Source organism: Drosophila ananassae (genome assembly GCF_017639315.1).
Source record: "Drosophila ananassae strain 14024-0371.13 chromosome 4 unlocalized genomic scaffold, ASM1763931v2 tig00000241, whole genome shotgun sequence".
Lineage (NCBI taxonomy): Eukaryota > Metazoa > Arthropoda > Insecta > Diptera > Drosophilidae > Drosophila > Drosophila ananassae.
In genome coordinates this window covers 850,707-877,172 of record NW_025319047.1, presented here as the reverse complement: position 1 = coordinate 877,172, position 26,466 = coordinate 850,707, and the positions used below count along the sequence as shown (strand labels likewise).

Here is a 26,466-nt window from a genome sequence, read left to right as displayed (position 1 = left end):
CATTCACGTACATTTTCGTGAACCAGGGCAGGAACATAAAGAAACTATATATACAGGTAGCAAATCTGCAGCTGCAGGAGGCGTTACAACTGTAGTTTGTCAGCCAAACACTATTCCAGCAATTGATAGCGTTGTTTTGGCTAAATATTTGAAATATAGAGCACTTGAAACTTCACATGTAAACGTTGAATTTTACGTTGAATTAAACGTCAATCATTTCCTTCATCTGAGCAATCATCTTGTTAACATCCATACTGCCCAAATCAGGTATCATGCCAGGCATAGCCCCTTCTAACATACCGCCAGCCATAAGCTGCTGAGACATTTGCATAAATGGTTTTAAAGCCTGATTAAGCAATTCAGGATCCTTGGCTAATTTTTCTATTTGCTCTTTGCAAGTATCCATATACTGCTTCATAAATTCATCTCCTTGCCCTTTGTCTATCATAATTATAACCTACCTAAAAATACGTGTCCTTTATTATATATTATTTTAAAATTAAAAACAATACAAAATACCTGTCACAATTGCATTAATACTTTTTAAATAATAAAAAATGCTCCTTTGCTTATAAAGGGTCACATACTTTCTTTAACCACTCCTTATCTTTGACGCTATTTTCTAAGTTTTTATAGACAAATTGATGGTAGCCATTTATCCATTCAATTTCATCCTTAGTAAGCATTTGCAAAGTATTTGTTTTATATTATTATTCTTCTCTCCTAGGTACTGTGCCTACGGGAAAAAATTCTCTCCTGTTAAATAATTGCTTCCAATCTGGTACTTCTCCTTTGTCTACCCAGGTTTCTCCAAGCGTAGTATTTATCCATACTTTTAGTAATTGTTCACTTTCTTTTGCATGAAGAAAATCTTCTACTGCTTGAGTCCAGCTATACCAGCCTACTGGACTATAAAGACTTGAAAGATGAAATCCTTTTTGAAGTGAAACTTCTTATACGACGCCGGAAAATGTTGCGTTAAACGTTTAACGCTCCAGTGGAGGGGGAATAGCGTTGAACGCTTAACGCAACTCGGAAGGAGAAGAGGAAAAGAGAAAGATAGAGTGCGAGAGAGAGAGAGAGAGTGAATGAGAGTAAGGTATCGCCAGGCGCATGCGCTGCTATGGCGACTAGACTAATATTAGTGCCTATGCGTGAGTGCATCAAGCGTCCTATGTGTCGAAAATTCTTTTTCTTATTCTTATCTCGTATTTTGTTATTAAAGTGTTTCCCATAATTAATTCGTGTTCTATATAATATTGACGCACTACTTGTAGTATTAGTACAGTGAATAGTGATTCAAACAAACAATAAAATGAGTGACAGTGAAAATACGCATAACACAGCGGATTCCAGGTTATGTGGTGGTACGTTTCTCTTGAATATTTCAATTGTCCATAACAGATGCACCTTGTGGATCATATCATCTTGAAATTAATATCAATTGGATTGACAAAAATTTTAATTTTAATTGTTTATCGGTAAAGCTTTATTACCGTTGTCAACTGCAGGTTCGCAAGCTCTCGCAGAGATTATCGGAGAGCCAGTAGAGTATAGCGAACAACCGGTACTCCTTGCGGAAGATTTTAATATCAATTTCTCATTGCCAGAAGCTGAACCATTGCTGGCATTCCTCAGAGAGAAATTTTCATTAGAAATGATCAATGGAAGAAATGATCCGACGACAAAAGGAGGTACGACTATTGATGCGGTATTTGCGAGAAATATAGATAAAATAGATGTAAGACATTTCATATCGTATTTTAGTTATCATAATCCAATTGGAAATATTATAGATATGAATCCGTCAGAACCCAGAGATGATCATTGATTTGGACTTTGCTTTATAATAAATTTATAAAATGTGAATTGAAGAAAGTGTTGGTCACTCCACCTTATTTTTATCCTTTCCCTCCCGCTATTTTTCTTTTATACGAAATAATATGCATTTTTTGGAATATCGCTAAGAAGTTTCACTTCTTTCGCGCGTAGGGACTCCACGCACACAATTTTTTTCTCACCTTTTACTCTATTAGTAGGTCTCCATTCTCCACGCTCAAGCATCTCTGTCTTTTGATGATTTTCTATTTTGCCGCTACATTCAGTGCAGACATAATGTGCTGTTCTTGAGTCGTTGTTTTCCCATTTAATTTGTGACCATTTTAGAACTTGATAGTAATTACAATACGGACATGGTACAAAAAAGTACTGCTTATCTGTTGCTTCAAATTCTTTCTCAATTCTGCTTATTCCATGAATCGTTGGTGTTGATACTAAAAAAATCTTTCGCCGTGCAAATGTATTAGTTCGAGCAATACTGAGCAGCACTGGATCTCCTTCACCACCTGAATCTCCTGGATAGGCGTCTATTTCATCAAGAAAGAGATATTTTACTGGCATAGATCTCAGTGCTACACTGCTATTTGCTCCGGTTATTACTACTATTCCACCTGGAAATTCCTTACTTTGTACAGTATTGCCTGAGTCTCTTGACCTTGGGTCTTTTACTTTACTCTTTAAACATGGCGTACTCTCTATTAACGGCGCAAATCTTCCTTTTGACCAACGCTTTCCCATTTCAACTGTTGGCTGCACAACTAACATTGGACCAGGAGTCTGATCTATAATATAGCCTATCCAATTGTTACCAGCTTCTGTTCCTCCAATCTGCGCTCCTTTCATGAATACTACTTTTTCTGCTGGTGAGGACGGAGAAAGTGAATCCATGATTTCTTTTAAATAAGGAGTTCTTTCTGTTCTCCATTTACCTGGCTCTGATGCTGCAGTTGGCGCTAAAACTCGATACTCATTCGCCCACTCTGACACTTTAAGTAGTGGATCTGGCTTTAAACCTTCAGAAAAAGATGTAGCATATATCATATCGCTAGCTCTTCACCATCATTAGATGATACCTCAACATCACTTAAAATAGAACTGCACTCACTTGTTTTCTCACTTTCGAGTTCAATAAACATTTTCTTTTCAAGTGCTTCTTCTATGTACTTCTGAGTTAAATTACTCATTGCTATTGCAGCTATGAGCGCAACTATTCCCACCATTACCGCAGCTATAATGTTAGGGTAAATTCCCACTATCACTATTGCACATACTGTTATAGAAACACAGACGATATTGATATATTTCTTTATTTTTTTGTCTGCTATTTTCCTTTCTTCAAAATATTTATTGCTCAATAAATGAAATGTTGGAAAGTTCTTCTGTCTTCCAAATAACACTATTTCCTTCTCTTTGCTCAGTAATTTTATTAATTTTGCGTTGTTCGTTATTATTGCATACTGAAAAACATCCGTGGCATCTGCTCCTCTCTTTAGCAACAACTTTACTACGTTAAAGTGACCATGCTTTACAGCAACATAAATTCCCGTTTTTCCACTCTCATCTACAGCATCTATTTCAACTCCTTCACCAAGAATACCGTCTATTAGGTCTTCATATCCTTTTCTGGCAGCTAAATGAAGCAAACTGTTTTTATCAGCTCCGTATCTATTACTTGCTAAAATCTTTACTATATCTAATCTATTTGCTTCTTTTGCATAACAAAATGGTGTCTTGCCATTATCATCCTTAATTAAAGGATCTATATCTTCTCGCGTTAGTAAAACTTCTATTGTTTTCAGCCTTTCAGCATAATGTAGTGGCGTTTTATTTTCATAATCTTGTAAGTTAACCCCAGCATTAGGAACATTTATTAAGCATCTTACAATATCTAAACATAAGTCCCTTTCGTCGTAATTACTACTACTTATAGCTACGTGCAAAGAAGATAATTTCATTGCATTTCTGCCGCTGCCAACTACATTAACATTCGCACCAAGATTTGAAAGTAATTTTACTACTCCTAACTTCTTGTTGTTTACTGCATAATGAATTGCTGCATGATTTCTCGCATCAAGAACATCTTTGTCCGCATTTCCTTCTCTAATTAAAATTTCTACTATTTGTTCATGCCCAGCTCCTGCCGCTAAGTGTAACGGTGTATGTAGTAAAGCATTCTGCTCATTAACATTAGTCCCTTTGTCGAGTAAAAACCTTACAGCATTTGCTTCATTCAACATCGCAGCTAAGTGAAGTAAGCTATCTTTCTCCAATCCATATTTGTGATTGATTAGTGCTTGTAATATCTCTTCTCTTGCACAATCCAGCGCACTTTTACCATTATCATCAGTGATCAGTGGATTAATATTTTTCCTATTTAGTAAGAGAGCAACCATACTAAGCTCGTTAATTTCTACTGCATAATGTAGTGGGGTTTTCCCATTTAATCCTCTAACATTTACATCCACTCCTGGTTGATTAATAAGACACTTTATTAATTCTAAACTTAAGTTAGCAGACATTATTTAAAACTTAATATTAGATAATTCTTGTAATGAGTTTGTAATCTCTTCGGTTAGCGCCATATGAATCTTTTCAGTGTCACTCAGTGATGCAAGCAGTGCTGAAACTCTATTTGGAATATTAAGCAAATTATTACGTACAACTCTTGCTACATTAAATGCATCGCGCTTTACTTCCTCTACTGCTACAAGTTCACCAATCTCAGCCTTAGCTTTCGCCTCAAGAAGTTTACCTCGTTCCATTTCATTTTTTATTCGAGTTTTTAGCAACATCGTGGAAAGGTTACTTGTATTTTCGTTTTCTGGATTTTTCCTCCTAAGTGGCTGACTTGGATCTCTTATTGCCGCTACTGCTTCATTTGCTTGTTCTCTATTTACCAAACCATTCTCCAACTCAATTATTCCTTTTTTTACTAAATAACAGACATATTGCTTTGAAACTCCTATCTCTCTTGCCCATTCCGTTTGTGTGATCTTTTCCACTTCTTTTGCCCCTTTATTGCTGTTTTTCTTCTTGAATTTGTGCAAAAGTTTTGCCAGTACCAGAAAGAATTGCTTCCCTACCTGTGTATACTTGCCAACGTTTTATCGCTACATCTACAAATTTTGAATCTAGCTCTATTGTTCTGCAAATTCTTCCTGTTCTCTCACATGCAATCAGTGTGCTGCCAGAACCGCTAAATGGATCAAGTACAGTATCCCCAGGTCTGCTGCTATTAACTATTGCTTTCTCCATTAGCTCTACTGGCTTCATTGTTGGGTGCAGTGAGTTATGTATTGGCTTATCATAAAACCATAGATCACTTTGATTTCTACCTCCATGCCACTCACGTTTATTGCCGCTTTTCCATCCATAGAGCATTGCTTCGTATTGTCTTTGATAATCAGACCTGCCTAGCGTAAAATGATTCTTTGCCCAAATGATAAATGTTGACCATTTTCCTCCTGCTTCCTCAAATGCTTTTTGCAGCGTTGAAAACTCTGATGATGATATGCAGATGTAAATTGCTCCTTTCGTATATGCTAAAATATTGGAACAGATGTCGTAGAGAAAAAGCTCATACTTTTCACCTTGATTATCATTCAATATTTTTTTATCTTCTCTCTCCTGGCTACTACCATAATCAACGTTATATGGAGGATCACAAACAGTAATATCTGCCATTTTATCATCTAATACTGCTTTAAATGATTCAACTACGCAGCTATCACCGCAATAGATTCTATGATCACCTAAAATCCATAAATCCCCTGGTTTTGCTATTTCTACCTTTTTATCAATTAACTCCAAAACTCCTCTTTCTACTTCTTCTTTTCCATCAAAATCATCGAGAAAACGTTGAACTTTTTCCAATTCAAATCCAGTCATTTTAAGATCAAACTGCAAATCTTCTAACTCTTGAATTTCCACTTTCAAAAGCTCATCGTCCCACTTTGCCCAGTTAGCTGATTGATTTGCCAGTAACCGAAAAGCTTTAGTTTGTGGTTCATTTAAATTATCACTTAAGACCACTGGAATACTCTCCATACCAAGTTTTCTTGCTGCTTTAAGTCTTAAATGACCATCAACCACAGTTCCATCGCTTTTTGCAACTATTGGTATACGAAAGCCAAATTCCCTGATTGAAGCACACATTCTATTTACTACATCATCATTTTTACGAGGATTACGCTTATATTCGACGAGGTTTTCAACAGGATAGTAGTGGATTGCTAAATTCATATAATTTAAATCCTTAATAATTAAAAAGTTAATATTCAAAATATCTCTGACGCTAAAGAAGGCCTGGGGTTGAACCCACCAAATCCGCCATTCTGGCTGAAAGGACCCACTTTTTATGGATTTTTCGTCTTATTAATATCTTTACTAATATAGAACATTAATGCCAAAGCATCGGCCTCATTATCATCTCTAGGTGAAAAACTTTTTTCACGTATCGCTTCAATAACTTCACTCTTACTTGCATTGCCTTTGCCTGCTATAAAGCGTTTTATAGTTTTAACATTAACACCTTGGTAGGGAATATTGTTCTCTTCACACCAAGCAGACAGCACTGCAAGAAACCCACCGTAGCAATGGGCTGCATCAGTTCCTAAATGTCTTCTCACCTCCTCAAAGTACACTGCAGAAATGTCTTTCAAAGAATTGAGCCAATTGCAAAAGTTTAAGAAACACATTCCACCTCCGCTGAAACGACTACCATGAAAGCTTTTGCTCCCACTTTCAATTATTCCATCTGTTAGAATTGCCCAGCCGGTTTGTTTGCCGAGGTCGAGTGTGAGGATTGACATTTGCTATTATTTAAAACTATAAGTAGCGCTAAATATCGTCTGGTTCCTTCAAAATACGCTATGAATGGGTTTTTGTTGGCCAATGACAAGAATCTTATGCTACCTACCTTAGTTAGGACTTGGTATTATATATATTCACCGATTTTACAAAAACTGTTCACTTTTTTTTAATTTTTCTTTGCAAAGCGTAAAAAACGTGCTAAACTCACCTGTGAGTTTGCTATACAGTAATAGAATTGCTAAGAATGCCATTTATTCGAGTTCTAAGGGGTATTATATGCGTTCTTTGGTAATAGTAGTATTTGTACCCTAAAGTTGCATCTAGCCTTAAAACAAAGTTTTTACCTCATCTAAAAAAATACAAATTCTCAATTACGTAACTTACCAAAAGCCTAAATTTCTTTTGCTTCCTTCAATCTTTTCTACTCTGTTTATTTGCCGACTTTTGTGTTTGAAGCACATCTACACTCAATGCCCCTATACTCCGGATTTCTCACCACTTTTTCCGGGATTTTCTGAAAAAAAGTTAAAATAATTTGAATGCAGCTCAGAAATTAAAGAGAGCCTAAACTTTAAGAACCCGCTAAACGGAAGTCCGACCTCCTAGACACCTTACTATTTGAGTTGTTTCCATTTTGGAAATAACTGTTTACTGGAGCTGAGAAGAGGTCACATGAATTTTTGATAAAACAGATATTCCCCTCTATCCAGCTCATTAATAAGTTATAATAGCCCTCTAAAGACGTTTTAAAGAATTTAGTTGCAGTAGAGACAATTAATTGGTTAAATTCCTATTGATGATCAATGGTTTGTTTGTAAGTTATAGGAGATAGATAATGGATGAGAATAAGATTGTATTTTATACTACTCCAGGTGGAAATATAGAAATTGAAGTTTTATGCAGAGATGAAAATCTTTGGCTTACGCAAAAAAGGATGGCTGAATTATTTGATGTACAACTGCCAGCTATTAGTAAGCATATCAAGAACATATTTGAATCTGGTGAATTACAGGAAAAAGAAGTTGTTTCCACTTTTGAGGTAACCGCTGCAGACGGTAAAAATTACCCAACACAACTTTACAATTTAGATACAATTATAGCTGTTGGTTATCGAGTTAATTCTAAAAAAGCAACATTATTCAGAGTATGGGCTACAAAAGTTTTGAAGGATTTTATTATCAAAGGATTTGCTTTAGATAGTAAACGACTAAAAAACGGGAAAAAGTTTGGCAAAGACTACTTCAATGAATTACTTGAAAAAATCAGGGAAATACGAGCATCCGAACGTAGATTTTACCAGAAGATTACCGACATTTATGCCGAATGTTCTGCAGATTACGATCCAAATTCAGAAATAACAAAACAATTTTACGCAAAAGTACAAAACAAATTATATTGGGCAATTTATGGTTTAACTGCAGCAGAGTTGATATGTTCTCGGGTTGATCACAAAAAACCACATATGGGGCTAACTACATGGAAAGATGGTCCAGGTAAAAAAATTCACAAGAGTGATGTAAGTATTGCGAAAAATTACTTAACTGAAGAAGAACTAAGTGAACTAAACCACATTGTTTCGATGTATCTAGATTATGCAGAACTTCAAGCAAAAAAGAATCGGCTGATGAAAATGCAAGACTGGGCTGAAAAATTGGATGCATTTCTATTATTCAATGATTATGAAGTACTTAAAGATGCCGGTAAAGTTAGTGCTGAAGTTGCAAAAGCCCTGGCTGAAGGAGAATACGAAAAGTACAGAGTTATACAGGACAAATTACATGAATCTGATTTTGATGAATTAATTAAAGCAAGTAAAGAAAGTGAGAAAATAACTATCTAACTACAACAAAAACCAGCTTGTAGTTGAGTTATCTGTGTTTGACATCTTGTTTACCACCTTTTGTTTTAATTTTAAGGGGGGTGAAAAATTGTGTGCGCCAAGAAGTGCGTAAGGAACAGTTGGTGAAAATCCAACACGGGTAAAGCTTAGCCGGCAACCTGGAACAAACCATTATGCTGCGTAAGGTAACGAGCGTAGTAAAGCTAATGGAATGGACAACATAGGGTGCAACGAAAGTGAAGGTATTGAGTCCCGTAATTCACGCGTCATGGGGGCTGACACTTTACATTTGGTGGAAGGCAACATGGGTAATAACGCTAAGGCAAGATATTACTCACCTCATCGGGATCGAAGGCCGCGTCATGTGTTGAGATGGACCTTACGTGAACTTGGGAGATCCTTTGTATTCCTGTAAGGGTACTCTGGAACAAGTCAATAAAGGCGAGGACTGGAGGAAGATGCAAAGGAAGTCGGACTAACTGATAGTACTCGGAGTGTGGGAAAGCCACATACAAGGGGAAGCGGTTAGCAATATAGTGACTGGTATAGGGATTGCTATACCAATACAACAGAGATTGGAGGAGTATGCAAGGAAAACTAAACCAGATAGCAGTAAGGGCTAAGCAAGATAAGCGAGTAAAATTTACATCATTAGTTCATTTGATTAATGAAGAGAATCTTGCAGAGTGTTATAAGGAACTAAAACGCAACAAGGCTTGTGGTATAGATCGTGTGACAGTGGAAGCTTATGGAGAAAATCTAGAAGAGAAACTTAAAACACTAGTGGATAGTATGAAGAGAAAACAATATCAACCGCTACCAGTGAAAAGGGTATACATACCCAAAGCCGGGAGCAAAGAGAAGCGCGGTCTCGGAATACCATCAACGGAAGATAAGTTGGTACAGGTAATGCTAAAGAAGATATTAGAAAATATTTATGAAGCAAACTTTATGGACAGCTCGTATGGATTTCGACCAGGAAGAAATTGTCATCAGGCGATAAACGCTCTAGATAAAGCAGTTATGCACAAACCAATTAACTATATTGTAGAAGTGGATATCAAGAAGTTCTTTGATAATGTTCAACATAAATGGCTAATGAATTGTCTAAGGGAACGAATAGCTGACCCAAATTTATTGTGGTTAATAAAACGATTTCTAAAGGCAGGAATAGTCGAAGTTGGATGTTATAAAGCAACCGATCAAGGCACACCACAAGGTGGTATAGTAAGCCCTGTATTAGCTAATATATACTTACACTATGTGCTGGACTTATGGTTTGAAAAGAAATTTAAGCCAAAAGCCAGAGGATATTTACAGCTAATAAGGTTTTGCGACGATTTTGTAGTTGGCTGCGAGAGGGAAGAAGACGCAAAAGAATTTCTAGAATTACTGAAACAAAGACTAAGTAAATTTGGGTTGGAAATAGCTGAAAATAAAACAAAAATAGTAAAGTTTGGTAAGAAAGAATGGTATCAAGCAGAAAGAGAGAAACGTAGGACGGCTAGCTTCAACTTTCTAGGATTTACACATTATTGTGGAAAAAGTCGTAATGGTAAACTTATGATGAAGCAGAAAACTTCAAAAATAAGCCTAGCCAGAAAGATTAAAGAAATCAAAGAATGGTTGAAGATGGTACGAAGTCGTATCTGTCTCAAAGATTGGTGGCAGAAACTTAAAGCCAAACTAACAGGACACTATAGCTACTTCGGAGTTAGCGGAAATTATCGGTGTTTGATTCAATTCTATCGACCGGTAACAAAGTTAGCATTTAAGTGGATAAACCGACGTAGTCAAAAGAAAAGTATGGATTGGGAACAATTTATACACTATTTAAAAGTAAATCCATTACCAAAACCAAAGGTATATGTTTCTTTATACACAGGAGCACTAGTGTGAACGCTGTATTGTGGAGCCGTGTGCGGGAAATCCGCAAGCACGGTTCTTTTGGGGAGACTATGGTTATGAGACCAAATCGCTGGTTTCAAGGTCATGAGTCTCTACCAGACCCCCTCCCTTCAGAAAGCCCTATATCTCTGCTTTTTTTGACTACTACAAAAGAAGCTTTTCTGTTGGAGACGTAAATAAACTTTGCTCTTTGTCTCCATTTTAAGCAGCAATCAAATTTTACGAGCTTCTGTCTCTTCTTCTATGGCAGTAACTTCAAACTTTTTTCCTTTAGCTTCATCTACAATTTGCTGATAAAGATTGTTTCATCACTGAGAGTTTTGCAATCAATTGCTCAGAGGTTTGCAATAAAAGTTGTTGTATTCTCATATAGTCTCCATTAACCCCTTATACTCACCACAAGTTGTTCAATCTTTTTTGAAAAATTTTCTTTGCAACCAACAAAAAAACATGATAGACTAGCTTTAGGGTTTTTTGTAATAAATAAAAATTTGAGATAAAAAATAATTTAGAAATGCCTCATAATCGATTTTTAAGCTACCTTACATGAGCAACTTAGGTCTTGGTGGTATAATTGTACCCTGAAGTCGTAGAATCGTTTTAAAACCGCATTAGCAGACCAACGTTTATTTGAGTTTTATCAGCATAAAAAAAAGATGAGAGTAAGAGCCTTTTAAAAACGCACTAATTGTATTTTTCATTAAATGTAAATATCTTAATAATATTTTGTGGCAGCCTTTCTGGACTTCTTTCTTTTTGCTGTTTAAGTTATTGTACTTTATTTGTATTTTACTATTATTTTATATTATCTATTATTATTTATTACTATTATATATATATAATATATAAGGGTTTTAGGAACGCAGAATCCGCTATACTGGCTGACTTCAGACACATAATAACTAGGAACACTTTTAGGAATAGAGGGCAAAAGGTTAGGATTCAAGCGATCTTTAGCTTCCTAGTTTCTCATTACTTATTTAGTAACCAAGGAATCAGGAATATAATTCAACCATTTGATGTCTTATCCCTTTTTAATTGAAATCATAACTTATAATAGGGTTGTGGCTCCGAAGTTAGATTGAGTAGATGGTAGATTGAATAGAGAAAATAGGGCAACTCTAAAATATTTAAAGAGCCACCCATAAAGAAAGACTTATCCTAACATTAAATTTTGCCTATAGCTAAAATCTTCAGCTCCAAGAGTGAACTTTCCTATACCACAAGCAAATGGTCCAGTTGGAATGTCAAGCCACTTATCCTCTTTTGCACCTGTAGACATTCCTTTAACTAACTGCTTTGCTTGTAAAAGTTCCTGAACTATACGCTCTAGTCGATCTCTTCCCATACTGTGGAAAATCTCAGGTAGCCTATGCCGTTGTTTATATACTCCTGTGCTTCCTGTGTGAGTAAATGGGTGTCCTGCAACAGCAGATCGTGTAATTGCATCAGTAAGACATATTTTAAGGTCTTTTTCACTAGCATTTTTAACTGTTAGTTGTATTGTTATATCTTCTAGTAGCCCTGTTTCCTGATTTCTTAGGTAAGTTCTTACAGTGCGATCAGCTAAACCATTGGCCTTCACAACTGCCCCATGAAACAAAGCATTCTGTCTTGGTGTTTCTCCTACTGCCTTAAAGATTTCTAGCCTAGCTGTATTTTCTATTGGCCAAAAAGCGTATGAGCATCTAACACCATTAACAAGAGCAGAGGTACCTCTAATTGCATCGCGTGCTTGTTCAGCAGTTAATATTGGTTTTTCTCCTTTTGGCTTTCTCATGTGATGAGCAGTAATTATCGAAGCTCCAGTACTACATGCTAAATCAGATAATAAGCACATTAGATAATCCCCTACAGCAGGATCAGCATTTATATCTGCATGGATAAATGAAGCAAGTGGATCAAATACTATCAATTTCAGATCTTTAATTTCCTCGAGCTGTTTCATTACGGATTCGAATTCAGGAGAAACTTCGACGATTTTACCACGAACATTTCTGAGTATTGTAAGTGATCCTCTGACGTTTGGCAGTGGTACAATAAATAATTTATCTTTATGTTTCAACCTTTCACACTTAGGGTCGAGTCGTTCTAAGCGGCGGTGTATCTCACTTGCATCATCTTCTGCTGAAAAAATCACTACTGATCCATGTTCAGTAACAAGTGAACCAAAGCCACACATCTGATCCTTATCACTTGCAACCTTAAGCGCTAGGTCAAGAAGAAGCATACCTTTGCCTGTATCTCCCATTGCTGCTATTATTGAAGTAACACCTAAAGGAAATAGACCTTCAACAAGAAACTTTTGCTCTGGTACCGGACCTACAAAGCGCTCTGCACTCCAATCTAAAATGTTAAGTGGCTGTTTTGTGGATCTTTCTAAACTTTTCATATTTGAAGTATCAGTAGCTGGAGTATCAATAGTAAGCAACGGAGTTGAAGCTAAAAACTCTTTGACATCTATACCTTCCTCTACACAATCAGCAGCATCCCATTTCTCAGGCTTACCTCGAGGAATTTCAAGCACAGCAAGTGATGCAACTCCGATCTCTAAAAGCTTTTTTTCAGCATTTTTTGCGTATTTATTACCTGCTTCATCATTATCTGGCCAAATGATAATATGCTTACCTTTAAGTGGTGACCAGTCTGTTTTATCAATTGGTGCGTTTGCTCCAGACATTGCTGTTGTTGCTGTGATACCTTGTTCTATCAGCGCTTCTGCACATTTTTCCCCTTCAACCAGAACAACTTTATCAGACTTTAAAATACTTGGTATGTTATAGAGAGGTCTTACTTTTGGCGCACCATACCGAGATTGTTTAACATCAAAAGGCTTATATTGCTTTTTTCCTTTAGGAGGATCAGAACGATAAATTTTTACAATGACCTGACCATTTTCATCATAATAATTCCAACTGTGGGTAATAAATTTCTCGAAGTCTTCGTCAGCCTTTGCGCATTTCTTGTTATATCCAAGACATTCACTTATAGAGGCCATCACTTCACAAAAGTCTCTCTTTGTATCTTTTCCCTGTGCACCTGCCCAAATATCAAGAACATCACCTTTCTGCCCAGTTGCAAAATCCTGCCAGAGTCCGGCTTTTCCACCAGTTAATGCTACTCTGAGGCTTTGTCCTTTGTTACCATGCACATCACCTATTCGGAATTCATCTCCATGAAAAGTTCCCCTTGGGAATAAATAAGAAAGGCATGATCTTATGTTTAATAATAGTTGTCTTTTTATTTCTTCTACATCAAATTGCTCTAATGGTTCTACAGTATTATTAAAATCATAATATTCATCATTTAAAGTATTTTTTTGTTTGACATCAGTTAAAAAATCTTGTACCATAAGTTGAAACTCCTTTTAAGATTAAGCGTTTGAAAGGTTTTTGAGTAAGGCTGTTTTGATTGGGGTCTTACTCTTTCATTATGTAAGTAAAAACTACGGTGGGGGTTCTCTTGGCAAAGCTTGAAAAATATATTAACAAGTAAAGGAAGTCAGTTCAGGTGAAAAGTGAGGTTTTAGTATCTTCTTTCTTTTAAGGAAAAATACTCTATTATAATTCTACTACATTTTACTCACCATGTCAACCACTTAGTTTTTATTCTGTTGATATATTTAAAATAAATTAAAAAAACTAATGTTTTCTTTCTGCTATATAATTCATAATGGTGTCTTTGATAGAAAACCCTCTACTATATATATACCGGGTTTCTTATGACTTTTTCTGAAAAAATTAAAAACTTTTTTCTTTGGAGGAGTTTGGCCTACCTATTAATGATAATCTTTTCAAGCCATCTGTAAAAATGAAAAGTTTCTGAAAACGGCAATTACTTTTTGGTTCATGAATAGAATTATTAAAGATGCTTTTTATTCAAATTTTAAAGGGCATTACAGGTGCTAAAGGGTACAGTTTAAAGTGGAATCACTTTAAAACGTAATTACAGGCTTTTTGCCTACCAATGAGACATAAAGTACGAAATATAAATCTTTGTCTCTATTTTGAACTATTAGCGGTAGTTAGCTGGTTCTTTACATTAAATAACTCAGCTATATTATAGTGCATTTTTTATATTAACTAAATCTCTTAATTGATCGTTGTTAAATTCTGTAATCCAACTCTCGCCACTACTTATAGTTAGGTTTGCTAATTCCTTCTTGCTTTGAATCATCTCATCAATACGCTCTTCAAATGTACCTGTTGAAAGTAGCCTGTACACCATGACATTACGTTCTTGCCCGATACGATAGGCCCGATCTGTTGCTTGTGCTTCCACTGCTGGATTCCACCATAAATCGTAATGTATTACATGGTTTGCCGCTGTTAAATTAAGCCCTGTTCCACCAGCTTTTAAAGACACTATAAGAATGTTGGACTGGAATAAGTTTTGAAAGTCATTAATCATTGTATCACGTGCTTTTCTAGAAAGTCCTCCATGTAAAAATGGCACTTCTGATTCAAACCTTTCTTCAAGTAGCCTAGCTATAATCTCACCCATTTCAGTGTATTGAGTAAATATCAATGATTTTTCTGCAACTTCACCAATACTAATCAATATTTCCTCAAGCATCTGCATTTTACCGGATTGTTCAATACTCGCACGCTTTTTCTTGCCAAACTGTGATGGATGGTTACAAATTTGCTTTAAAGCATTGATAAGTTTAAAGATTAGTCCCTTACGTTCAATCCCTTCACTTTTTTCTATCTTCTCCATAGTTGTATCAACAACCTTTTGATAAAGCGCTGTTTGCTCTGAAGTGAGGGAACAATAACGATTGTTCTCAATTTTATCTGGTAAATCCTGAATAATGCTTTTATCACTCTTAAGCCTACGTAACATAAAAGGGCTAGTGATTTTCATAAACCTTTCTAGACAAGTTTTATCTCTTGCTTTTTCAATCGGTGTTGCAAAGCTGCTTTTAAACTGCTTAGGAGTACCAAGATAAGATTTGTTGATAAAGTCAAAAATGCTCCAATACTCAAGCAACCTATTCTCAACAGGCGTACCACTCATAGCTATCTTATGTTTTGCTGCAATAGTTTTAATTGCCTTGGTTTGTTCGGTATTAGGATTTTTTATATTTTGTGCTTCATCAATCACGAGCAAAAACCAGCGAATTTTATTAAGTTCTTTTTTATCACGACGTGCAAGACCATAGGATGTTAGAGCTACATCATAATCACTTGCCAATTCTCGATTTTGTCCGTGATAGACGAAAAGCTTTAATTCTGGTGCAAAACGTTCCATCTCTCGTTGCCAATTACTTAATATGCTTGTGGGAGCTACTACCAAGACTCTGTCCCGATCCAAAAACCCTGTATTTTTGCAACACAGAATAGCTGCTATAACCTGTAATGTTTTACCAAGACCCATATCATCAGCAATTATGCTACCAAACCCGTTTTCTATGTTCTGTACAAGCCAACTAAATCCACGTTCTTGATATGGGCGTAGTTGTGCTATTAGATTATTTGGTGTAGTAACAGGTGTGTAAGTATTAAGTTTATTAAATAAGCTTGTAAGCTGCTGGTCAAATGCTACTTTAGTTTCATTTACTTTTCCTGTTAGAGCAGCTTGCATAAGCTCTGCTTGACTTAAATAATCAGGCAATTTATCAAGTTTTTTTAATAAAGCTTCTACCTCTTTGTCATCCAAAAGGACGTACTGATCGACTATTCGCACAAGCCTTCGGGAATCTTTTAGCAATTTTTTAAATTCTGTAACGCTTAGTTTTTTATCTCCTATTGCTACTTTCCAATCAAATTTCAATAAATTTTCCAGCGTTAAAAAGCTTTCGCGATCTTCTTTTATTTTATCTTTAGTAGACAAATTAAGACTTAATTGTGGTTTTAAGATTTTTTGTAAAGATTTCGGCAAAATAACTTTGATGCCTATTGCTCTTAGTACAGGCAAGATATGCAAAAATAATGGTGCAAAATTATCTAAATTAAATGATAATGTGCTATTATCGTCAATCGACTTTTCTAGTTCAGGTATATATTCAGACAAAAGTGCAAGATCAGATAAAATACTAAGCTTTACGTTTTGATTAGAGAGTGCTTTTTCCAGCTTGATGAATGACTTCTCATCATCCAGTGATAACTGTACCTCAAGTTCAAATTTTTCATGGTGATCTTTTATCATTAAATAGAGTTTGTAAGGTTTATCTGCTAAATAAAGACGTGAAAGCCAGAGATTAATTGCTTGCGGTATTTCCTTGTTGCTAAACTCAGTAAACTTGTATGATCTTCCAGTAAAGAATAATTCAAAGATGGATTTATCTCTATGCTTATCCAGTGATGCAGGAAAGTTATCTTCTATATACCCTAAAAGGATGAGAGAGATAGCAACATTTACTTGTTCCTCTGGTTCCATAACGATTTCTTGATATTTAATCAATAGAGGCGGACAAATAGATGATATCTTGCTATGAATTTCCTTAACTGACTCATTAAACAACGCCGGAATCCACCTAATTATTACTTCTCCTCTTTTGTTTTGTAATACTTGTGGTATTAGCGCTGACTTTTCCATTAGCATATGTGCAAACTGTGAAATCATATGCATGAAGCGAAGTTCAGGGTTAAGTTTGTGGAGTAACGAACTAGGAATATCATTTAAAAATCGTGCTACATCCCTCAATACATTTCCACTGAGCCTAAATAAATTAGTTGTACCATTGCTCACTTGAGTAAGGTAATGCTGATCATCAATGAATAGTTGAAATGTTTGCCAATTCTCAATATTTCCCCATCTTTTAATAAATAGCTCCTCTTCTGATAGTTCCTTCTTAGAAGCTGGATAGTACACTAATCTTCCTGCAGGATACTTTTGCCAATGCTTATAAGCTATCTGTAAGATATTATGAAAGTTTTTTTCAAAAAAAAGTGGATTATCTGTTAAAATACTACTGATACAATCAAAAAGGTTAGGAATAGTTGATAAATCAATATCATTTAAAATTGCTTGGTTATGTATTCTAATTTTAGAACATGCCTTAAATATATCATCTATCTTTAAAATGTTTTGAGCATTTTCTAATTTTCCATTCCCAAAATCATCGATAAGTGCTGACAAATTACAATTATGAATATTAAAAATCATGAAGGGGTTTTTATCAATTTCTGCAGCAATAAGATAAATTACAGCAGCAATGTGTTTACAAGGCATAGCCCAATCAGGACAACTACAACTTGCATTCATCTCCTGCCAATTTGAAGGAAATAATTTAATCCCAAGATCATTAAGCTTATCAAACAAGCTGGCTGATAATTGTCTATTTATCAATTTAGCTAATATAGCTGGTGAAGTTTCAATAATTTGACGAATGGTCTGTTGTTCTGATGAGCTTAATTCATTGAGTATAATTTTGACTTTATATGGTTGAGGTTTTGAACCACGATATGGGTAAGATCCTGAGCTATGAACTTTAGCTGTAACTATGTGACCATTAATTTTAATACCAAAAGCTCGACCAGTATTAGCACAAGTTCTGCCACGTGGAAGACGGTTATCATAATCTATTCCGTCAAAAGACTGGAGCCACTTCTTACCCCACCATGTTCTTCCATAAATAGTCATCTTGTAAAACTATATATTTTAACCTAGATAAGCTAGATGCTGATTCTATGGACGATTTTCTCTGAATATGCAAAACTCATCTTGAACTACTACAAAATGTTAATTATAACAACAGAGAGGGCAAAAGCAATAAACACTTATATCAAAGGAAAAATTGATTAAGGGAAAAGTGAAACTTTTTAAAGGTTGTTTAATACCTTTACACCTGTGATTGTAGCACTAATGTTGTGCGATAAATGTACAGTGAAAATGTCATCAGAAGTTACCCAATTATTGAGTAGTTTTTTTTACGGCGTCAAGACTCTTGCCAGCATAGAAAATATCAGTTCCTATATAAATATCCTTATGGGCTAAAAGAAACTTCTATTGGTTGATAGAAAACAGAAAAAAACTATTTAAAAAGTATACTCAACAATATAACAAGGAAGCATAAGTTAGGAAAAGTAGTAGGCCGTTGATAAGGATTTGCCTATTTTCTCGATCAACTAGCTTTTGTATAAGTACTGATGGGTCAATATAAATGAGTAGTTCTGGGAAGCTTACTTTATCGGCTAATCTATATTAGCGTCATAGAGGATTTATATATTTCAAGCATGTTAATTATTTTTTCTGGATCATTTAGGAAACTATAGTAGACTTTACAACTCATTAATTATCACTTAACTTACCTCCTAGTAAGTTCTTGAGTTATGTATGGATAACACGTTGATAATATTAGCAGCAGGAAAAAGCAGTAGAATGAATTCACAGTACTCAAAAACACTACACCTAGTAGGAAATTTTACTCTTTTAGAGCATATAATTCACAATGCAAAACCGCTGAGTTTAAAAAGTCTATCAATTGTCATTAGCAAGCCTTTTCTAAAGGAGTTAGAAAGATTTAGTACCTTAAAAGATATAATTGATAAATATAATATAAAATTGATAATTCAAGAAAATATTACAGGTACTGGCACTGCAGTTAAAATTGCCCTAGAAAGCCTGGAGCGGTTATCTGACCAAGACATAGTTTTAATACAGTACGGAGACACCCCGTTTATATCTAGTGATACAGTTATGAGAATGACTGATTGTTTAAAGTGTAATAATAAAAATTTAGTTCTTCTTGGATTTAATAGTCAAGATAAGCAATATGGAAGATTAGTAATTGATGATAATGACAATGTTCAAAAAGTCTTGAAAAGTGAAGATGAAATTCTTCTTGCAAACTCTGGAATAATGGTTTCATACGCTAAAGATCTTTATACCCTAATAAAAGAAGTAAAATTTAATGATTCGACCAACGAATGTTGTCTTAATGATATAATACCCATTGCAGCAAGCAATAACTTACGTGCAGGTTATGTAGTCGCTGACGAAAAGGAAGCAATGGGGGTAAATAACAAAGAGGATTTGGTCAAAGCAGAACGTTATTTTCAGGCAAATAGAAGAAGACAACCAACCCTTCTTTCATAACTATATTTTTTTATTCATTGATCCTTAATTTAAGTTGACATTTGTTTTATACTAGTTTTATAATGCTTTTTAAGTCTTACTTGTAAGATGATAGGTGTGAAAGATTTTCCTGGTTGTAGTGAGAGGGACACATGGGAATATTAATAACAGGTGCTGCAGGTTTGATAGGATCGGCTTTAGTAGAAAAGTTAGAAAAGCAGGGTTATGAAGTAATAAGCTGCGATATTAGGTTTCGCGACAACCCACTCAGTTTTTTTTCAGAAGATATAATGCCGCTACTCGCTAAGTGTACGGGGGTTATTCATCTGGCTGCAATTTCTAGAGTTATACATGGTGAGCTTTATCCTGAATTGTGCCAAAAAGTTAATGTCGATGGTACAATCCAATTCTTAGAATTCTGCAAGTCGCTTCCGAATAAACCATGGTTTATATATGCAAGCAGTAGAGAAGTATATGGAGAACAAAAGGAACTACCAGTTGCAGAGTCTGCTAGTATCAACCCAATAAATAATTACGCCAAAGGTAAAGCATTTATTGAAGAACAAGTAATAAATTTAAAAGGTTCTAACTTTAATGTAGCAATATTACGCTTCTCAAATGTATATGGTGGTTTACTAGATCATAGTAGTAGAGTAATTCCTGCACTCTGTATCAATGCATTGAAAGGCGATCCAATTAGGATAGAAGGTAAAGAATGTGTTTTTGATTTTACCTATTTGGATGATGTTATAGAGGGTATATACTTAACTGTTAAATATTTACAAAACGAGAAATCTTCTCTTCCTGCTATTCATCTTACTACTAATAGCCCATGTACTTTAGAAAACTTAGCAAAAACAATATTAAAAGTCACGGAAAGTGATTCTAGAATTGATTTTTATCCTCCAAGAAATTTTGACGTAACTAAGTTCCATGGTGATTTTACTAGAGCTAAAGAGCTACTTGGTTGGTCTCCAAAGCATTCATTAAAAGTAGGATTAGGTAAATTTATAAAAAGTCTACAAAACAATACACAAGAATATCCTAACAATATAGATATGGTAATATATGAAAATATTAAAAGTTATTCATGGTTACCCTCCTTATTATAGCGCTGGTTCGGAGGTTTACAGCCAAACTCTTGCCCATGAACTAGCCAATAATAATGAGGTACAAATATTTACTAGGCATGAAAACAGCTTCTTACCTGATTTCCATTATACTATAGCTCTGGACTGTAGTGATTCCCGGATCTTACTGAATTTAATTAATATACCTACAACTAAATATCGTTACAAATTTATCAATGAAGAAGTAAATATAAAATTTAAAAGAATAATAGATAACTTTCAACCAGATCTTATACATTTTGGTCATCTTAATCATCTATCAATTACTTTACCAGAAGTTGCTTTTAAAGAAAATATACCTACAATTTTTACGCTACATGATTTTTGGTTAATGTGTCCAAGAGGAAGATTTATTCAACGTAATTCTGAAGATTTGTTACGGCTTTGTGATGGACAGAAGGATCAAAAATGTGCAACCCAATGTTACAAGGGGCATTTTACAGGAGATGAAGAATTCTTGAATTCAGACTTAAATTATTGGGAACAATGGGTTGCAACTAGAATGAAGCAAACAAAGAAAGTAGTGGACTATATAGATTACTTCATTGCTCCGTCAAAATTCTTAATGGATAAATTTACTCAAGACTTTAATGTTCCGATAAACAAAATTTCTTATCTTGATTATGGTTTTGATCTAAATCGTCTTAAGAATAGAAATAGGGTGCAAGAAAAAGGGTTTATTTTCGGTTATATAGGTACTCATACTCCCGAGAAAGGTGTTGACCTATTATTGAAGGCTTTTTCTCGCTTATCATCTAAAGCAAAACTTAGAATTTGGGGAGCGGCAAGGGAAGAAACTAAAACTTTAAAAGCGATTGCCGATCAGTTTCCACATGCTGTTAAAGAAAGGATAGAATGGATGGGAAGTTATAACAATAAAAATATAGTTACTGATGTATTTAATAAAGTTGATGCGATAGTTGTTCCTTCAATTTGGGGTGAAAATTCACCATTAGTAATACATGAAGCACAGCAACTGAGTGTACCAGTAATAACGGCTGATTATGGTGGCATGGCAGAATATGTAAGAGATGGAATAAACGGACTATTATTTAAGCATAGAGATACAAATAGTTTGTCAGAAAAAATGCAAGTCCTATCTACAGACCAGGAATTATACAGTGAACTGACCCAAAGAGGCTATCTTTATACTAAAAATGGTAATGTACCTTCTATAAGTGAGCATACTGAGAAACTTAACAAAATTTACCGTAATGTTATTGAAAATAAAGGCAAATCAGTGGCTACAAAACCTGGTCCTTGGAGAATTACTTTTGATACTAATCCAGATTACTGCAACTTTGCTTGTGTAATGTGTGAATGCTTTTCACCATATAGTAAAGTTAAAGAGGAGAAGAAAGCTAAAGGGATAAAACCCAAGATAATGTCAATAGAAACTATCAGGAAGGTAATTAAGGAAGCAGATGGAACACCTTTAAGGGAAATCATTCCTTCTACTATGGGTGAGCCTTTAATGTATAAAAGCTTTGATGAAATAATCAATTTGTGCCATGAGTTCGGCCTGAAGCTTAACCTCACGACCAATGGTTCTTTTCCTATTAAAGGAGCTAGAAAATGGGCTGAACTATTGGTACCAATTTTATCTGATGTTAAGATTTCCTGGAATGGGGCAACTAAAGAAACTCATGAAAGAATCATGAAAGGTTCAAAATGGGAAGTAGTGACAGAAAATTTAAAAACTTTCCTTGAAGTTAGAGATAAATACTTTAGCGATACAGGTGAAAGGTGTACCGTTACTTTACAATTAACATTTTTAGAAAGTAATTTACATGAACTTTACGACATAGTTGAGATGGCTATAAAAAATGGCATAGATAGAGTTAAAGGACATCATCTTTGGGCACATTTTAAGGAAATTAAGGATCTATCTATGAGGAGAGATGAATTAGCAATTAGTAGATGGAATACGGAGGTGGGAAGGTTATATGAACTTAGGGATAATATGCTATTGCCAAATGGTAAAAAGATAAAATTAGAAAATTTTACGATCCTTTCTCAAGAGGGTATCAAGGATTTGGCTCCAGGTGGTCAGTGCCCATTTTTAGGTAAAGAAGCATGGATAAACAATGAAGGCAAGTTTAGTCCCTGCTGTGCTCCAGATGAACTACGCAAAACATTAGGAGATTTTGGCAATGTTAATGAAGTTAAACTGGAGGAAATATGGCAAAGTAGCGAGTACCTAAACTTACAAAAGAATTATTTAAACTATGAATTATGCAAAACATGCAACATGAGAAAACCATTAGTCAATTAATGAAAGATAGTGAGTACCTTAAATCTATTAGGGTTTCCCCCTGTGAAAGGTTTCACCAATTGTCAGAAAATCCTTTGTACAAAAATAGATTTATTAGAGTTGATAAATTTCACGAGCCTGGCCTTGCACCAGTTTATGATGAGACAGGCGCTTATCACATCGATGCAATGGGAGAAGCAATTTATCGCGACAGATTTTTAAAAACTTTTGGATTTTACTGCAATAGAGCAGCCGTAGAAGATGACACAGGGTATTACCATATTGATCCATCTGGATGTAGAGTATACAAACATTCGTATCAATGGATTGGAAATTACCAAGAAGATATTTGTGTGATTAGAAAGCATGATAAGTTTTTTCATATTGATTTGAACGGCAATAGAGTTTATGAGCAAGAATACAATTATGTTGGGGATTTTAAGGATGGTATCGCTGTAGTCCATAAAGATGGTAAAGCTACACATATTAATAATCATGGAAAGTTAGTACATAATAAATGGTATAAAAAGCTTAATGTTTTTCATAAAGGATTTGCTATTGCAGAAGATAAGCATGGCTGGTTTCATATAGATATTAATGGCAATCCTGTTTACCGGCAAAGATTTAAAATGGTAGAAGCATTCTATAATGGCATGGCAAAAGTTGAAACTTTTGAAGGTGTATTAGGACAGATCGATATTACCGGAAACGTAAAGTTTAGTATTTTTGATTTAGATAAAGAATCTCAAGTGCATAAGATTTCTGCAGAACTTTCAGCCTTTTGGAAAACTTACCTCGCAAATGTTGCTATTGAACTTGATTTGTTAAATATCTTACCTGCAACTATGCCAGTTTTATCTCAAAAGTTAAATATTATCGTTCCAAATCTAGAAAGGCTGTTAAGGGCGTTGTGGGAAATAGGGTTTATTGATTACGATAAGAACAAGGACTTATGGCAACTATCATCAAAAGGTAAGTGTTTTAAGGAAATACCATTTTTGCCTAAAGCAGCAGCAATGTGGGCAAGGGTTGCCGCTGAAAAGAATTGGTTAAAAATTGCCGATATATTAAGGCAGGAGTCAATATCTTCATTTGAATCTTTTAAGGAGAAAGAAACATCAGAAGACAGGAAAATAGCGTTTTACCAAGCATTGCTAGGATATTCCAGGTTTGACACTAAAGAGTTTAATTCTAGGGTTAATATAGATGGTGCTAAAAATATATTGCTATTTGGCGTACACTCTTTATTTCTTGCTTATTCTGATATACACAATAAAGGTTCTATAGGCTTATATTATTACAACGAACATAAAGTGCCTAGGCAGGCAGTAGAAGATTTAAAAATTAAACTCATAACTCAAGAAGAATTATCAGCTACAAATTATGAATTAGGTGTCTTTTGCCGCTTTCTGCAGCATTATGATGATAATAAGGTATTGTCTTATTTAAAATTGGTAAAAAATAAAGGAATACCACGCGTTTTAGTGATAGAAACTATCCTAGATTACTACTCCCCAGTGGGAGGTTCTGTAGATATTAATGTAATGGTTGAAACAGGGGGTAAACTAAGGACATTGAGCGATTGGAAAAGAATACTAAAACAAGTAAAAGGGCTTAAAATTTTTAGTATTGTACCTTTAACAGATTATTTATCAGTTATTGACATTAGGTGTTAATATATGAAAGCATTGCAAAAAAATGGTTTTTTTATTATCAAAAATCTAGTTCCTTTAGAGTTAATAACTCAGTCTTTAAATGATATAATAAGCAAGATATCAAAGTTATCTCAAGAATTAGGTGTTTCAACTTCTGACTATTTAAACTGCACTGGAAGATGGGGTACATCATCTCAGGTAACTAGAATTGTATCTCAAGTATTAGATAAAATTATTAAAAATTATCTTGAAAAGTCACTTCAATGCCAGATACTGCAGAAAAAATCAAATGTTATATGTAAAACTGCTGATTTAATAGATGCAGTTCCCTTCCATCAGGACATCTCTTATAGCTTTAATGACCCTTATCATTTTTCTGTTTGGCTAGCTTTGAATAATGTCAATAAAACTTCAGGTGCACTACAAGTTATAGAAGATAGTCACAACTGGAAAATACAGCCTCTAGTTGATTTTTGGCATCCATACTTTTTGGATCAATACTCGGATAACCGGGAAAATTATAAAATTAAGTCACTACCTATTTCAGCAGGAGATGCGATAGTTTTTGATTCACGGTTATGGCATGGTAGTGATAAGAATATAGATGCTAAAGATAGGTTTGCTTATGTTACGAGATGGGTTGTAAAAGATAAAAGTCTTCCTTGTGTGCCAAAACCTCAGCCTTCAGTTTTTGGTATATTAAACTGTGGTGCATTAACAGAATTTATACTGAGAGAATACTTATCATTATTTCGTCGCCAGGAAAGTATAAAAACAAAAAATATGGAAGAACTTATTAAGAGCTGGTTAGCCTTTATTACAGACACAACTACAAATATTTCTGAGGTCAACACTGCTGAAGCTAAGCGAGATTTATATAAGCTACTTATTCTGAATCAAGCGTCAGCACTACATGATGCTGGAGACATTTCAGGAAAAATATACAAAAATTTATGGTTTTCACTGCTTGTATTTCTCAATAAAAAAGTCAATGTGGTGGAGCTAGCATTATAAATGAACAAAAGTAGAGTTGGTAGTTTCAAGTATATATTGGTGTTCATTTTGAATATCTTATCCAAGTTTAAGCTTAATGTGCTTGTAATGTTCCTGGTTGCCCTAGTAGTGGCTGTTGATTTATCTTTTAGAAAGTATTTAGTAAAAAATATCTTAGATACAGCTGTAAAATATCAAGAAGGTAATGTAATTGAAAATCTTTTATTACCTGTAAGCGCTTATGTTTGTATGGCATTACTTATTACTACTGCTTTTAGATTCTATGGCTATTTTGTTGACATTCGAATGTTTACCTCAATGCGTCAAAAAATAGCTGATATGTCTTTTTACAGGCTGCTTCAGCAAGACCATTCCTATTATCAAAACAACCTATCCGGAAGTTTAGTATATAAGGTCAGTAACTTAATGGATAGTGTGATAGAGCTAATAAGACTGCTTATAGACTGTTTCTTTAGTTATAGTATAGCATTAATCTTGGCTATTTATACTTTATCACTAGTAAATATAAAGTTTGCAATAGCTACATTCATTTGGGTGAACATTTTTATTTTGATTTCGGTTTTCAGTTTTCGGGTGCTTACCGGATTAGCCGATGATCATTCTAAACAAAGTTCACAAGTAATAGCGGGTATAGCCGACAGTATTTTAAATGTTATATCAGTAAGGTTATTTTCTCGGCAAGCGCATGAGAGGCATAAATTTTTTCAAGTATGCAAGAAAAAAACTATTGCAGAAAGAAAATTACAATGGGCATACTTTTGGCTTTGGTTTATATATGGCTATTCATTTGATATACTCCAAGCAGTAAACTTGTATTTTTTAATTCATGATTATCAATTGAACAAGATTGCAATAGGAGATATTGCTCTTGTACTTGGAATTAATATATCGATTATAGAGTTTCTTAACCATCTAACTAGGAATCTTACCCAATTTTCTACTCATTTCGGCAAAGTTTCAGATGCATTGCCAATCTTGACTACCGTACCAGAA

At 34.7% G+C, this 26,466-nt stretch overlaps 2 long non-coding RNA genes across 2 annotated transcripts; one reads left to right on the top strand and one right to left on the bottom strand.

The window, feature by feature from the left end:
• Positions 1-221: 221 nt before the first annotated feature.
• On the bottom strand, positions 222-934 carry LOC123258065. The gene is made up of 2 exons (XR_006507960.1): positions 520-934; positions 222-461 (listed from the first exon to the last, which is right to left on the bottom strand). It is a non-coding gene; the product is annotated as an uncharacterized LOC123258065 (long non-coding RNA).
• A 414-nt stretch (positions 935-1,348) lies between these two features.
• LOC123258066 lies at positions 1,349-1,935 on the top strand. Its single transcript, XR_006507961.1, has 3 exons — positions 1,349-1,367; positions 1,611-1,741; positions 1,797-1,935. It is a non-coding gene; the product is annotated as an uncharacterized LOC123258066 (long non-coding RNA).
• The last annotated feature ends 24,531 nt before the right edge of the window (positions 1,936-26,466 follow it).